A 16,659-nucleotide genomic window follows, 5' to 3' on the forward strand; every position below is an offset into this window, starting at 1 on the left:
CAACAGACACCACAGAAATACAAAAAATTTTAAGAAATTACTATGAGCAACTATATGCCAACAAATTTGACAATCTGGAAGAAATGGACAATTTTCTAGAGGCGTACAACCTTCCAAGGCTAACTCAAGAAGAAACAGAAAACCTGAATAGACTGATTACCACCACGGAAATTGAATCAGTCATCAACAATCTCCCAACAAAAAAAAGCCCTGGACCAGATGGCTTTACAGGTGAATTTTACAAAATGTACAAAAAAGAATTATCACCTATTCTCCTCAAGCTCTTCCAAAAAATCCAGAAGGAGGGAAGACTCCCAAACACTTTTTATGAAGCCACTATCACCCTGATCCCAAAATCAGACAAAGACACCACAAAAAAAAAAAAATTACAGGCTGATATCTCTAATGAACATAGATGCAAAAATCCTCAACAAAATATTAGCGAACAGAATTCAGCAATACATTAAAAAGATCATACACCATGATCAAGTGGGATTCATCCCTGGTATGCAAGGGTGGTTCAACATCCGCAAATCAATTAATGTGATACACCACATTAACATAATGAAAAATAAAAATCACATGATCATATCAATAGATGCAGAAAAAGCATTTGATAAAATCCAACAGCCATTTATGATAAAAACCCTTAAGAAAGTGAGAATAGAGGGATCATATCTCAACATAATAAAGGCCATATATGACAAACCCACAGCTAACATTATACTCAATGGGGAAAAGCTAAAACCATTCCCCCTAAGATCAGGAACAAAGCAAGGTTGCCCACTATCTCCGCTTCTATTCAACATAGTGCTGGAAGTTCTAGCCACAGCAATCAGACAAGAAAAAGAAATAAAAGGCATCCAAATTGATAAGGAGGAAGTAAAATTATCATTATATGCAGATGATATGATACTATATATAGAGAACCCTAAAGACTCCACCAAGAAGGTATTGGAGCTGATAGATGAATTTAGTAAAGTAGCAGGACACAAAATTAATATTCAGAAATCAGTTGCATTTGTATATACCAATAATAAAACATCAGAAGGAGAAATTTAAAAAATAATCCCATTTACAATTGCTCCAAAGACTATTAAATACCTGGGAATAAATTTAACCAAAGAAGTAAAAGATCTGTACTCAGAAAATTATAAGACACTGAAGAAAGGAATGAAAGAAGATATAAATAGATGGAAACACATATCATGTTCATGGATAGGAAGAATTAATATAGTTAAAATGTCCATACTGCCTAAGGCAATATACATATTCAATGCAATTCCTATCAAAGTACCAACGACGTTTTTCACAGAAATAGAACATATAATCCTAAAATTTATATGGGACCATAAAAGACCCTATATAGCCTCAGCAATCTTGAGAAATAAGAACAAAGTGGGAGGTATAACAATACCTGACTTCAAATTATACTACAAGGCTACAGTAATCAAAACAGCATGGTACTGGCATTAAAACAGACACATAGATCAATGGAACAGAATAGAAAGTCCAGAAATAAATCCATGCCTATATGGCCATTTAATCTACGACAATGGAAGCAAGAATGTACGGTGGGGTAAAGACAGTCTATTCAATAAATGGTGCTGGGAAACCTGGACAGACACATGCAAAAAAATGAAGCTAGACCACCTCCTTACACCATATACAAAAATAAATTCAAAATGGCTTAAAGACTTAAATGTAAGGTCTGAAACCATAAAATACCTAGAAGAAAATATAGGAAGAAACTTCACAGACATTACCCGGAGTAAGATTTTTACTGATATATCCCCTCGTGCGAGGGAAGTAAGAGAAAAAATAAACATGTGGGATTATATCAAACTAAAAAGTTTTTTTTCACAGGAAAGGAAACCATCAATAAAACAAAAAGGGATCCTACTGAATGGGAAAAGATATTTGCCAATGATATATCTGATAAGGGATTAATATCACAAATCTATAAAAAACTCACTCAACTCAACTGCAAAAAAACAAACAACCCAATTAAAAAATGGGCAGAGGACACGAAGAGACATTTTTCTAAAAAGGACATACAGATGGCAAACAGACATATGAAGAAATGCTCAACCTCACTAACCATCAGAGAAATGCAAATAAAAACCACAATGAGATACCACCTCACCCCAGTCAAAATGGCTATCATCAATAAATCAAGAAACAACAAGTGCTGGCGCGGATGTGGAGAAAAGGGAACGCTTGTGCACTGTTGGTGGGATTGCAGATTGGTGTAGCCACTGTGGAAAACAGTATGGAGGTATCTCAAAAATCTGAAAATGGAACTACCTTATGATCCAGCAATTCCACTCCTAGGTATCTATCCGGAGAAATCCAAAACTCTAATTCAAAAATCTTTATGCACTCCTATGTTTATTGCAGCACTATACACAATAGCTAAGACATGGAAACAACCGAAATGCCCATCGGTTGATGACTGGATTAAGAAAATGTGGTACATTTATACAATGGAGTAGTACGCAGCCATAAAGAAGAAAGAAATCTTACCATTTGCAACAACATGGATGGACCTAGAGAACATCATGTTAAATGAAATAAGTCAGACAGAAAGATAAGCACCATATGATCTCACTTATATGCGGAATCTAAAGAAAAGAATAAGTGAATGAACTAGTCAGAAACAGTTTTGGAGACAAAGAGGAAAAACTGAGGGTTGCTAGATGGGCGGGGGGGGGTGAGGGTAAGGGGGAAGGTGAGGGGATTAGAAAACAATCAGTAACCACGAGATGGCCACAGGGTTTTGAAAATTAATCTGGGGAACGTAATCAATAATGTTGTAAAGATTTTGTAGGGTATCCGATAGACACGTGTCCCATTTGGGTGACCATCTCAGGGAAGATGTAGATGCCTGATCACTGCACTGTACACCTGAAGCTGAAAAATAATGAATGCCAACTATAATATTATATATATATGTATATATAGGTATGTATACATTTACAAGAGGCAGAGTACAGCATTGGGAGTGGAGACAGTGGAAATGGGATGGCTCGGTGCGATGTCAGAGAGATAGTGGATGGGGGGAGGGGGGTCCACAGTGTGAGCGATAGAAATGATAAACGTCTAAGAAAAATAAAACAAAAAAGTCATAGACACAGACAATAGATTAGTGGTTACCAGAGGGTAGGGGGGTGGGGGGTGGGAGATGAGTGTAAGGGGGATCAAATATATGGTGATGGAAGGAGAACTGACTCCGGGTGGTGAACACATAATGGGATTTATAGATGATGTGATACAGAATTGTACACCTGAAATCTATGTAATTTTACTAACAATTGTCACCCCAATAAATTAAAAAAAAATGCTATCCTGTAGCTTAAAAAAAAAAGTTCTGTTCTTATTGTTTAATAGCCCAATGGGGGACCATATGGTTCGTGACTGATTTTAAAGTGATTTTAGGACAAGAAGACGGAAAGTTCAACAAATGCTGTCACCTGGGAAGTGGATTAAATAGGTGGATACTCTACTGCATGAAGTTCTCACCGATTCTATTTATTTATTTATTTAATTAGTTTCATGTGTACAAAACACGGTAATAGTCAGACATTTATCATTTATACCCCTCACAAAGTGATATCCCTCCTTCCCCAGTCTACTACCCCTATGACATCACACACAGCCATTACATTTCCACTGTCTCTATTCCTAATTTTGTACTCCGCTTCTTATAGCTATATATATATATATATATATATATATACACACACACACACACACATATATATATAATTGTAGTTGACAGTCATTATTGTTCAGCTTCAGCTTCAGGTGCACAGTGCAGTGATCAGGCATCTACACCATCCCTGAGGTGGTCTCCCTAACGAGACAAGTGTCCATCGGATGGATACCCTACACAATCTTTACAACATAATTGATTACATTCCCCAAATTGACTTTCGTATCCCGGTGGCACGTGGCCATCTTGTGGTCACCGATTGTACTGTCTAGTCCCCTCACCTTCCCCCTTATTCCCCCCACCCCCATCTAGCAACCCTCAGTTTTTCCTCTGTGTCTCTGAGACTGTTTCTGATTAGTTCATCCGTTTACTCTTTTCTTTAGATTCCTCATATAAATGAGATCATACGGTATTTGTCTTTATAACTACCATCTGAAGAAAATTATTATTGCTGTTTTACAGATGTGGAAACTGAGGCCGGGAGGGTAAGCTGTTTGACCCAGGTCACACAGCTGGTAACTGGAAAGGGAGAGTCCCAGCCCGCTCTGCCCAGTGCCTCGCCCGGGACTACCTCTTTCCACCAAGAGCAGCATCAATACAGCTGCGCCATCACACTGATGGGGGAAATTTCTGGAAGAAGAAGAATACGGACGGTTTGAAATACAACACATTTAAAGGATGGGTAGTGGGGAGTTTTGTTTATGTGTGTAGAGTGCCTGAAAAATTTAAATGGCTCCTTGAGAAGTGTAATACTTTTATAAATACGGGTCTAAAGTAAATTTGGAAAATGAATGAAATTCCCACTGAGACGTGTCTCGGTTGACCTCACACTGCAACATGACTGTTATACTGTTAACCATGGTCCTAATCCAACAGACAATTATTTGATCACTGAGAGGTGGTGCATATTGGACGATACTAAAGAACAGCATGGCTATTTACTATTTAGGAGTGGATTCAATCAGAAAGAACGCAATATTATCAACAAGGTGTTAAGAAAAGAGTGAGTTTTGGATTAAGCTATTAGATTGAGAGGAAACTGATGAGAGAAGATTTCAGATGACAGAAGCAGGTGATGTTAACAGAAATTCCCATTTAAATAGAATTTGGAAATTGTTTTACTCATCCCCATTTTCACCTTTTTAAATGAATACATCCAGTGAAGGGTTCTGTGCCAGGGTTCAGATCTGGTGGGGGAATCAGAGGTGGGTGAGGCCTGGCGCTGCCAGCCTGGACGGTCAGAGACCCGGACGTTAAAGTGCTTGCTCTCACAGTTCAGCAGAGGCCCTGAGTGCAGAGAGGGGCCTACATACCCCCCCAGAAGAGGTGCCCCTGAGTGGTGGGTTGTTCCGGCGTGGGTGGGCCAGCAGGACCTGCAGCACTGGCCAAGGGCCGGTGGTGGCCAGTGGGTGGCGGCTTTTAGGTCGTAGCCTTCGTGCAAAACTAATTCGAGGAGCGTTTTGTAATTGCGGTACAACTGACATGCAACATCGTATTGGTTTCAGGTGTACAATGTAATGGTTCGATATGTGTTTACACTGCAGTGATCACAGTCTGGTTACTGTCTGTCGCCACAAGAAGTGACAGAAGGCTTTAACCGCTCAGGTTATTTCTGGTGGAGGAAGCTTGTTAAAGATCATGCAGTCCGGCTGACACGAGCACGAGGGCTGTTTAGCTTGTCTGTCTCCACCGTGCCCCGCCCCAGGCTTTCTCAGTTGCCTAGACTGAGCCCCACTCGGATGGGACTCTGTGCAGCGTCTTCCCATGATCTGAGCTGCAGTGCGGTCCCCGCTTTTTTACACACCTGGTGGGCCAGACATCGGTGCTGACACCACTTGTCCACGGCCCAGATCTCCAGCACAGGCACTTGTGACTGTTGACATGCCTGCCTCCACATTCAACACTCCCCGTCACAAACGGGAGATGGGGAGACACAGAATGAGGCTGGGGTTTAGAGAAGGTGCTAGTCTGCACATCACCGTTTCAAGAAGAAAACCATGTCCCAGGAAGGGGGATGCATCGCCTTTCACAAAGCCACTTCAGTGAGAGCACGCGGCCACCTTTCTCCCTTGCTGGTGCTTGTCTTGTTATCTGAGCACATCAGCTGAGGTGAATGCCATTATCTACAAACTCAGTTCAAAGCCCAGTCACACCCTTTGTAACATGACTTCATTCTGTAACAGAAACAACTTACAAGGTTCTCACTGTATGTGTGCACACACGCGAGCACACAGTGAAGAACTTTATTCACACATCACACGTCCTTGCAAACCACTTACGTATATCAACTGTGTATTCATTTTCTAGAATTTTACAAAATGGACAATTGTCATGAGGGAAACCTATAATTTCCTAACAGCTATTATATTTTTACTCCTTTTGCAATTAGTCCAGATCACTTTGTTTTAAAGAAACTTACTGATTTTCAGCAATCTGTTCAAACACTGGTGGTGCTCAAACACTGGTGGCATTGGTGGCTTAAAAGGCAGTTATGCCTCGTTTTTCATTCAAAAGCTACTTTGATAATACAAAGAAATAATATGCAACAATGTGAGGACTGGAATTGGGTTATTCTTCATATAATACTTTGTAGTTATAAACAACTTTGTAATAATAATTGAAAAAACATTTGCACATTGAACACCGTTTTTGTTTTTTAAAAGTTTCCACCTTCCAAAGCTTTCAGGGAGCAGAACATTAGAAGATGTTAATGCACACAGAAGCGTCTCGATTTCCCTTGGGGGAGAAGCTGCCATTTCAAGTTTTACATTTTTGCTCTAAATGAATGATTTCATTTAAATAAAAAGGTCTTCTTTTCTATGATGAAAATTCACGTGCTTCATGTAATTCTGAAGTGTCTTGATTTATTATGTACTATATTCTCTTTTAAGGAGAATATTCTTCTAATGATAGTCTGCAAGAACCCATATATTTCTTGCGGTTTGGCATTTTCTATGAATCTCACCGTATTTATGTTCATGATATTTGGATAAAAATTTAGAAATATCTAGTAGCTCCATATTTGGACAAATAGAGTTGCAATTATTAACACGCTCTGTTCACCTGCACGAGCCTGTCTCCTGCTGTCAGCTGTGTGCAGGGACTCTCAGGGAGCTGAGCATTCTCACTCGAGAGAAGGAGGGTAATGGAAAAGTTCTTTCTTTGTCCTCTAGAAAAAAACTATAAAGTCTGTTAAAATAAATTCAGAAATTTTTTGTAAAAGATGTAAATAAGGAAACGTTTTTCTATGAACTCATAGGTACGCACATGCATCTGTATGTATCGTTAGTTTTAGTCAATATATAGTTGCAGTTCCCATGTTTAGAGTACATCTGTAGGGTGACAGTTCATATATATTTACAGTAGAAATACTGTACGTCAGAAGCCACTTCCGTGAGGACCTTTACAGATAGACATGTAGCCATCACTTTATAAGCAATGTCAGTCGGTCTTTGAGAGGCACGGTGTGCCAGCACAGTGCTGATCTAAAAGATGTGATGAAGGAAATTTCTAGGCCCAAGATGGAGCTGCTCCTGCCCGGGGGCCACAGCAGCAACGGGACTTAGATGCTTCCGTGTCTCTGTGAATGCTCTGCTCAGCCAGAAGGGCAGTGCCCGGTCGGCCAGCTCCAGCCTTCTCATCCCAAACACGCTGGCTCTGTGGGCCCCTGCCTACCAGCTACTCTTCCTTGTTCTTCATTCTTTATCCTATGAAAGCTTCCTGCCGTCTTCCCTGGCTGTTCTCAGAGTGGAGATTATCCGCTCATGAAGGGTTGAAGAAGTTTGTTTGTACCACCTAAACTGTCTTCCTCAATCATTTTTAACAGATGTATATGAAATATCTCCTGCCTTTAAGAAATTTGAATTTCAAGAGAAGATGACTCAGTTGAGCAAATTGGAAAATTATTAATGGCAAGAAATGTGAAGGGGTGGGGCAGAGTGCCTGTGAGTGCTGGGAAAAGCCTCAGAGTGGACTTCACGTTTTTTTTGATGGGCCCTGGGGGCACATTTTGACAATGACCCTGTATCCTGTGGGCAAGCGAGCATTTCAGGCTGAAGCTGCAACAGGACAAAGGCTTGCAGGTAAAAACTGACGTGGAATGCGCAGGAAAATGCAAAAAGGTGAAAGTGGACCAACGGTAAGATGCCTGCTGTATGTACTTGGAGTAAATAAGAACGGAAACAATCCTATTTAGTTATTCTGGACAAACGTTCATACAGTTCTTATTGTTTGAAGACAATTTGAATAATAATGACAATAGTAGCTACGATTTTCCTAAGTCCTTTTCACATATTATTTCCATGAACTGTCATATTTGATCCTTCCTATTTTGTCGGTATTACTCTACACGTATGCAAAATAACGCAGGAAGTAAAGTCAGTCATTTTTATTTATTTCCACGAAATTTTAAGTAGTACTTCTCCCCCCCAGCCAGTGACAATCTATTAATGCTGTAATCATCAAAAGGGATTTTAACATTTGTTGGAATGCTGATGCTTCCAATGCTAGGTAGCAGACGGTCTCCTTTAACATCCAAAACTGACACTGACAACAGCATTTTAGTCTCTGTATTTTACGCAGAGGAAGGAATTGAGCTCAGAGAAACTAGGTAACTTGTGCTAATTCTGTTATTCTGAAGTCTCTTTTTTACAGTGCGGAATAACAAAGAGTAGTCATTCAATTTTGTGTTGCAAGTCGGTTCAAAACAAATGGTGTGGATCTCCAACATGCTGGCCCCAGTCAATGTGTCAAAAACAAAACAGTATTCAAATAAGTGGCAGCTTGTGTTTTAAGCCATGCATACTAAAAGAATTCTTGCAGTAGGATCTTTCTACAACTTTCTCATCACTATGAGGTTAAATATGCCAAAGGGATAGCATATTAAGCTAATGAAATTTACATCATATAATTGTATAGTATCTGGATTATTCACAATTTCTGACCCAATAGGAAATTTCCCGTCTTCCACGAAGCCATCTGTGACCAGAAAACAGCGGCGGGCCTCTCTCTTGGGTAGGCCAGGTTTCCCAACGTCCTCTTTGTCAAATATCATCTCTGTGACACCACAACCAAACATTTCCCCATGGGGTTTGTGTGATGATCTCTGTTTTAATCTACATTTCAGATTTTCTCTGTGTTCGTGGGTGTTCACGTTTCCTGTCTTAGCTAGGAAACCACAACACAGGCTCACAGAGAGGCTGTGCAATGCTTGAGGCTGAACTGGAAAACACCAGAAACCAGGAAACCAAACATTTTCATGGAGTAGCTGGTCTGTTGTTTCAAATAACGACAGTGTTATTATAGGCTCGCCCTCCGCCAGCCTACAGACAGTAAACATTTTCATAAAATGAAAGAATCAGTAGCTACCCTCTTGAGAGTAAGGCACTCGCTACTTATGAAATTAAATGAAAAGATCAATAAGAACTCAGTCAAACATTATATTGTATCTGATCAAAACACAGAACATAGCAAAGTTCAGTGTAACACTTTGTCTCTTTTAGTTTTATTTGTTTCCTCATGAAACTGGGAAGGGCGGCAAAGAGAATACTGACCTTGTATATGATAGAAATGGAGTAAGACAAGCTTGGGGGCAGTGTCCCCATGGACTGAATGGACGACAACAACACAGAAATTGGGCCAATGCAATCAGCCAGTCTGGAAAGTAAGCTCACCAGGCTCAAACCAAGGTCACAGCAGCTATGTAAATGTACCTCAGAGCTGCAGTGAAGAGGGACAAAAACATGCCAGCTTGGGGGTGGCCGATTGGCTCAGTGGTTAGAGCAAGGTGCTCATAACACCAACGTCACCGGTTCGATTCCCACATGGGCCAGTGAGCTGCACCCTCCACAACTAGAGTGAAAAACAATGGCTTGACTTGGAGTTGATGGGTCCTGGAAAAACACACAGTTTCCCAATATTCCCCAGTAAAAATTGAAAAACAAAAACCTAAAAAACACGAAAGCTTGGAAGGCTGTGCTGGGAAAACACCTGTGAGGGGGAACCCTGGAGAGAAGTGCATGGAAGAGGGAAAGAAACCAACTTTCCAAACTGAGACCGACTGCAAACTAATTCAAAGTTCTTCTCTAAGTAATCACAGACCACGTGGAAATCACAACTAAACCAGCTGATCTCTGGCCTCTTCTTGGAACTTATTATACTTTTTCAACAGGGGCCCTTCCCCTGGCCCATGGGAGACACACTGGGAATCCAGAACCCACAGCCGCTCACGCTGCAGAGCTTTCTTTGCCACGGTTCTCCCTCAGAACTCTCTGCCCTTAGCTCTTTCCGACTAGGCGAGCTAGTCAAGTCTCACATGTTTGTAACATACACCACTTGTTCGATGCTGTGAAGATTTGGTCTGTCACACACAACGTCTGATTCCTGTGCCAAATTGAGCCAATACTTGGGTTAACCGTGTCCTTCAGCTTCTAACCTTTCCAGGTGTCTGTTGGAGGAACTGTCTGTGTGTGGGAATGAGATATAAGAGTGAGTGGGAAACATGGTGGTTTGGAGAGGACAGTTCAGGAGCACAAAAGACAAACCTCTAGAGTGGGTCACTCGGCATTTGAGGGGAAAGAGAAAACAGCTGAGAACCCCTCAGCCGCTTTCTTGGACATTATAGTCCCAGATTGGACTGTCAAAAATCTCTCTCATCAGGTGCCATCTGGCTCCCTCCAGGGAGAGCCTGTCTTTCAAGCACGCTTTCCACTGTGCTTGTGAAGACGGGTCTAAAGGTGACACTGCCGCTCACTGTGACCATCCTGTAGGATGGCGAACAAAGGGGGGTGATGGACGTGGCTCTGTTAAACGAGTGTGTTGTGGGGTCTGGAGCAGGGCATGCATGAGGTCTGGAAGCATCAGGCTGTGTCCCTGTCCTGCCACTTCCTGGGCAGAATTCCACCTCTTTGGGCCTTCACTTCTCCATTTCTGGAATGGAAATACTGTTAGTATTATTTTATTATTATATTGCTTCAGTGGTTGTTGTGAGAATAGGAACGGACCTCACAGACTTCCCCGATAGTGCACAAATACTACAGTAACGGTAATGGTAAGAATAAACACAGTCAGTGTTTATTGGAGATTTACAAACTGCTGTTCCAAGGACTTCATATGCACTAATTCATTTAATCGTTACAATAACTGCTATTTTTATTTATTACTACTTATAGGTTTGTTATTATTATTCCCAGTCTACAAAAGAGCAAACTGAATACAGCTCAGGTTCCACAGCAGAGAGTGGGAGCTGGGTGAGGACCCAGGCCACCTGGCCTAGGGCGCCATGGGGCTGCCATGTGCAGAGCCAGTGCTGGGCAGGCCGCCAGGGACATGGGCTCAGGGTCCTGTGTCAGCTGATAGCTGTGCTGTTCAGGGGAAATTACTGGGACTCTCCGAGTTAGAGGGTACATTAGTTAAATAAATAACGCAATAATTTATATCTATCTTCCAGTGTCCTTGTGAGGGTTAAATGTTAATATATGAGCGTTCACCTATTATAGTATTTGGTTCATAGTAGATTTTGATAAGTGTTGCTTTCTCGTGTATTTATTCAATCATTTTTTTTTTTTTAACTCCTTAATACTCCTTTCGAAGTACTTGACTTATACTCAGGGAGGTTTGATTGTCTCAGGAGGTTTCAACCTGTGCAATTGTTAACCCTTCCATTTCATTCTTCCCCTTAATTTAATTACAGCACTTGGTTTCTTGAAGCTTATGACTTCATTAAGGAAATGTTAAAAACTGAGTGTTTAATCACTTAAGTGCAAAACATGCATGGAAATTCTTAGTTAATTAAAACTAGTGGTAAGAGTTTAATTATGATTTAAATGCCAGCATTGCCCAGAGCATTGTGACTGTGGGTCATGACGGGGATCTCTGCAATGGGACGGACTCAGGGCTGCCTGGAGTACATTAGACCGTTCAGAGCAAATGCCTTTGTGCTGGAAATTGGGAGCGCAGGACACTTGTTCTGCCTCTACAAATATCTAAGGTTATCCTGAAAAAATCACTACACCTCTTTGGGAGTCAGTTTTCTATAAAATGGGATGTTCGACTTCTTTCCGGAAGGTGCTATGAGGACCACACGATTCCCCAGTGGTCCATGGCAGTGAACAAGCCCCTTAGCCTTGGGTTGGAAGAGGAGCCATACTGTGGAAGGTGTGCTGTGGGATGAATGTGGCCCCCAAATCCATGTGCTCACATCCCACCCCAGTGTGGTGGTGTCAGGAGGTGGGGCCTCTGGGACGTGAGGTCATGAGGGTGGAGCCTCCAAGATGGGATTAGTGACCTTATAAAAATACATGTTTCTCTCTCTTTGCTCTCCGCCACGTGAGGATGCAGGTAAAGATGCTGTCTGTGAACCAGGAAGTGGGTCCTCACTAGACTCTGAACCTGCCAGCTCCTTAATCCTGAACATCCAGCCTCCAGACTGAGAAATGAATGTCTGTAGTTTATCAGTCCCCAGTCTGTGGTGTTTCCTATAGCAGCCCGAGCTGACTGAGACAGGGTGTCACTGAAATTTTGAAGGGAGAACAAAACGGGGCGAGAATACAGGAGTCCAGCTATACAGCTTTTGCATTTTTGATGTAAAGAAAGAAAGAGTCAAAAACACAAGATTAAAATTGATGTTCTTCAGTTGTCAAAGGTGAGAAGTAATCATATGCTTTGTGGTGTCTGATACACAAAATACAGATGTTTGAAACTTAAGAAAAATAACAAACGGAGCCACTTTACGATGGGGCTGGACCTGCCTCCAGAGGGACTGCCTGGCACGTCTGACACCTCAGACCTTTGGGATGTCAAAGTAACCTTGGGCTGGTCCTCAGAAACATTGTGTCCTAAAGAAGTGTTTGCAAAGATAACAACAAAGCAGATATTATGAAGATGGACTGATGACTACCGACTGAAAATTAAAAGCACTGTTTAGAATTAGCACCATTACATCATGTTATTTGTACCAATAGCAGTGCCTTTCTTCTGTGGATGGAACTGTCCCCTTCCCTTTCTTGTAAATACCCCTGGCCTTTGTCTCTTCATTGGAATGTTATTGGGCTTCTGCCTGAATCAGTGCTTCCTGAATAGCTATTCTTATTGATCTCAAATAAATGCTGTTGCCTCTCACTTTGAAAGACTGTTTATTTTTAGGTCGATGTGTGAGCCATGTTGGATAACATGCATGACAACGGCTGTGATGAGGTGAAGGGAAGGAGAGCAGCTTCACGCTGACTTGCTCTCTGCCTCCAGCTTACAGGGTCCCCACTGCAGCAGACTGGTTTGGCCCTGTCCCCAGACCGATGAGGGCTGAGCTCATTTTGTCTGCTGTTCAGAGTCCCCTGATGAAAGATGCCGGTGGACAGCAGCCCCCAGATGGGCACCAGTCACCATGTCCGGTTGCATCTTACCTCTTGAGAGCACTGGTCTGACACAGTGGAAGGCAGTAACATTCTAACTGTCACCTGGTGGCATCCAGGCTGGAGGGTGTGGCCAGCAGACAGCAACAATATCTGCCCGAGACTAGTCAAAGTGGCCCAACGTCAAAAATGGCTGGAAACTGGGAGGTTATGGTTTCAACTCTGATTTCATATCAGAAAGATACACTAAGGTTTATGCTCTGAGGGAATCTAGAGGCCCGATTTTTAATTCTCATTGATGACAAAAATTGTTTTCTTAGTGAGATGGCCCAAAGTTGGAACTAAAAGCAAAACTATTCAGTTTAACATAAGGCTTTTGACTTCCTTTTCCTGTTAGAGCCGGTCCTTAGCTCTCTGAAAACTAAGATTAGCGCAATAGAATATAATTTGTCAAACGACATAGAGTATCACATGAGGTGGGCCATGTATATTTTCATTACTTAGGCTTCCTGTCCAGGTGAATTTTATGTGCCACTCGACCCAGCGTGACCAACTAGCCTCCTGGGGGAAGAAACTACACCTTTCACTTAAAAACAAAATCACAGCAGAAAGAAAGGCAATAAGAACAAACAGGGAAGGAATGGTGGTATCCCCACCGTACGAAGAAACTGCCTCCCAGAAAAGCTGGTAATCTGACTTAGTTCCCATTGGGGGCCCCAAGGAGGAGTGGGGAAGCTTCTCATAGGAATAACATGTCCAGGGTTTTATTAAGAGGAAGCGGGGTCACAACCTACAGACATGCTCTAGGGGATCATGCAGTCCCCATCCGCTGCCCGGTTTCTGACCACGCGGGAGCCCCTGCCCAGCTGACAGCAGCCCCAGCTGCCACTGTCCCTCCCTTCCTCATGCCCTGGAGCTTCTCCAAGCCCTGCCCGTGGCTACGACACCCGCATGCACACATCACATACACGCAGTCACACAGCCTAATCTTCCCACAAGACCCGCGGGACAGCCAGCGCCTGCGAGAAGGCCTGGGGTCTGCACCGCGCACGTGTGCGTCCCTCACACGGGATGCAAGGATGGGGCGTGTCGGCCCCTGACAGCTGGCTCCGTCTTGGATCTCATCAGTCTGCATAAGACAAAGCCTATCTCCCTTGACGTGACCCCTTTCTTTTCTTTCAGGGAGAGTCGCACCATGTACTGTTATCAGTAACTGTCACGTGCCCACAGTCGTGGACACTCTGCCCTTGATTGTGGCCAGTGTACCTTCATTTCTTGTTTTTCGTACTTGGACCCTGGGCCCCTTCAGCTCTGGCTTCCCATCCTTTGTCATCACCGTTATCCATCCCCTTCTCACGGTGTTTAAGTGTGTTCAGTTTATCCTAAAGGTAGAAAATTTTAAGAAGTCACATTCCATTGATCCAATCTATTTTCCCCCTTGCTCTCCCAAACTTCTCCTGTGACCTCTGCTTCTCTTCACTTGACACCTTCTGTGTCCTCCTACACTAGCAGTTCACTCTGCTCCGCAAGGATTCTTAGAGCAGAGATCAGATTCTTATCCAAAGAGAATTCCCACAGCAGAAGCCTAATGGAACACGTGTAAAATTAGGTCCTTGTTAGCAGAAATTAAAGGTATTATGTAGAAAGAGGGGACGGTGACCTAGCTCTGGGTGCTCTGTACAAATCAGCTCCCACAAGACTGAAATAGTCTTCATGTCTCCAGGTTTAATTTCATTTCTATCAGGCACTCAGAGGCTGAATTAAGAACTTTCCAGACCCTAATTTAGTTAAACCCTTAACTATTACCCTCCAATAATGCCACCATTTCACTGAGTAGAAGAGAAAACATATGGGTGAGTTCTACCAGCCAAGGGCATGGGGGTGGAGGCCTCTGTGTTCTAACTGCGTCTCACTGACCTTGGTGGGAGACGTCAGCCGGGATAGGGATCACGGCTGCGATGACCGTCCTGGAAGTGGACGGGGCTCTGCCTCTCTGTGAAGAGCCCTCACGGGAACCTCTGCACTGAGTGCATAGGTGAGGACGGCAAGGAGAGAGCCTGTCTCTGCACTGAGAGGAAGGAGTGCTTTACACAAAGCCTCAATCCTCAGTTAGAAGTCCATTTCTTTTTCTCCCCTAAGAATTGGTGATGGAGCCAATACCTGGATGTGGCCCCTGGGGCTCAACCCACCGGGGAGCCTGAGAGGTGGCACAGAATGTGCCTCAGTTGTCCCACCTGAAAGACCAGAAAGTGGGGTGGTCACCTGCTACACCCCCATCACCGGTCCAAGGATGCTGGTGGGGAAAACAGGGGGTGTTATCTCCTTGGATACTCTAGCTGGTCTGCCTGAAATGGCCAATAAAGTTCACATAGAGTCCAACGTTCTTACAGAAGAGGCTATTGACAGTGTCTGCTATGTGTCCTCCTGAGACTGTTCTAGAAAAGAAAAAGAAAATTTAGAAAATGACTGTGTCCTCACCTCTTAGAGTCTCGCCACTTTCTTACCGAAGGCTCTGAGAAGTCGTGTAGTGAAGAAAAAGAAGACTAGCTTGGTTAACTTCATTTAACTAGTATTTTCTGGAAAGAGTTCATGAGATGACACTTCTGTCTCTCTCTTTTTTTTTCAGAGAACACCTAGTAATATCACTTCATGAGATGATAAACTAGTGACCTAGGTAAGAGTGACTCCACCCTTCCTGTGTGAAAGTTGGCACAGTTCGTGTCAATGTTTGTCCTCCGGGAAAGGAGAAGATGGCCGAGTGTGGGTTTCACCCCGTGGTGAGCACCACGGGTTACAACAGCGTCCTGGGTGGCGGTGCTGCCAAGGCCACGTGAGGGTCACAGTCTGAAGGGAAATGAGGTGGAATCCTGGATGCACACGCAGCCTGGAGCCATGACTGTGCCAGGAGGGGACACGGCTGATAAGCATGGTTGCTGCAGACATGGACGAAGAGCCCCGTGGGACACGCGATCATTATAGGGGACACACGGCAGTCAGCGCTCTTTCTCTTTCCCAGGTGAGAGGCAGGGGAAATTTTGGCGATTTGCTTACAGATTTAGGGACAGGAATGACTCTGGGTTTTATTTTTCAGCAAGGGGTCACAGATGATGTCAGCTGTTTTTTAAAGGACAGATGCATGAAAAACAGGATGAAATAATAAACCTGGACTTCAGACAATGGGGACTGAGGTCCAGGCTTCCCTGCTGAGCTCTGTCCCTGTCTGTCAGGGGCAGGTGACCGTCCTGCAGGCAGATGAGCTTTCTTCAAAGTCAGAATCTCTGCTTTAACGTGTCATGGCAAGTTTTCAGTGTCAGAACCTGGGGGCATGATGACTTAGAAAATCGAGGGACATGACAGATGTGAAAGCACTGGTCGTTTGTGACACATCCTATAAATCTGAATCCCTGTCCACAGAAATCACGTCAGGGTCCCGTGTTTGGATAACCGAGGGAGAATAGTCTGGCTTTCTCTCCAGGTCTTCCTGGTTTATTTCTAATTGCCTAAAGAAGTCCTAGAAAATAGAAGTTGATGACAAGGTCCTCAGAGGCCAGCCTGCTTCAGAATCTCCCAGAGGGCCTGGCACCACCCCCCCAGTGT

At 43.3% G+C, this 16,659-nt stretch overlaps 1 protein-coding gene across 1 annotated transcript in view; it reads right to left on the minus strand.

Moving 5' to 3' along the window:
- Window positions 1-16,659, minus strand: part of ADARB2 (adenosine deaminase RNA specific B2 (inactive)) — a 395,148-nt gene that overhangs the window by 162,533 nt on the left and 215,956 nt on the right. The window lies entirely within an intron of this gene.

Source organism: Rhinolophus ferrumequinum, unplaced genomic scaffold (genome assembly GCF_004115265.2).
Source record: "Rhinolophus ferrumequinum isolate MPI-CBG mRhiFer1 unplaced genomic scaffold, mRhiFer1_v1.p scaffold_109_arrow_ctg1, whole genome shotgun sequence".
Taxonomy (NCBI): domain Eukaryota; kingdom Metazoa; phylum Chordata; class Mammalia; order Chiroptera; family Rhinolophidae; genus Rhinolophus; species Rhinolophus ferrumequinum.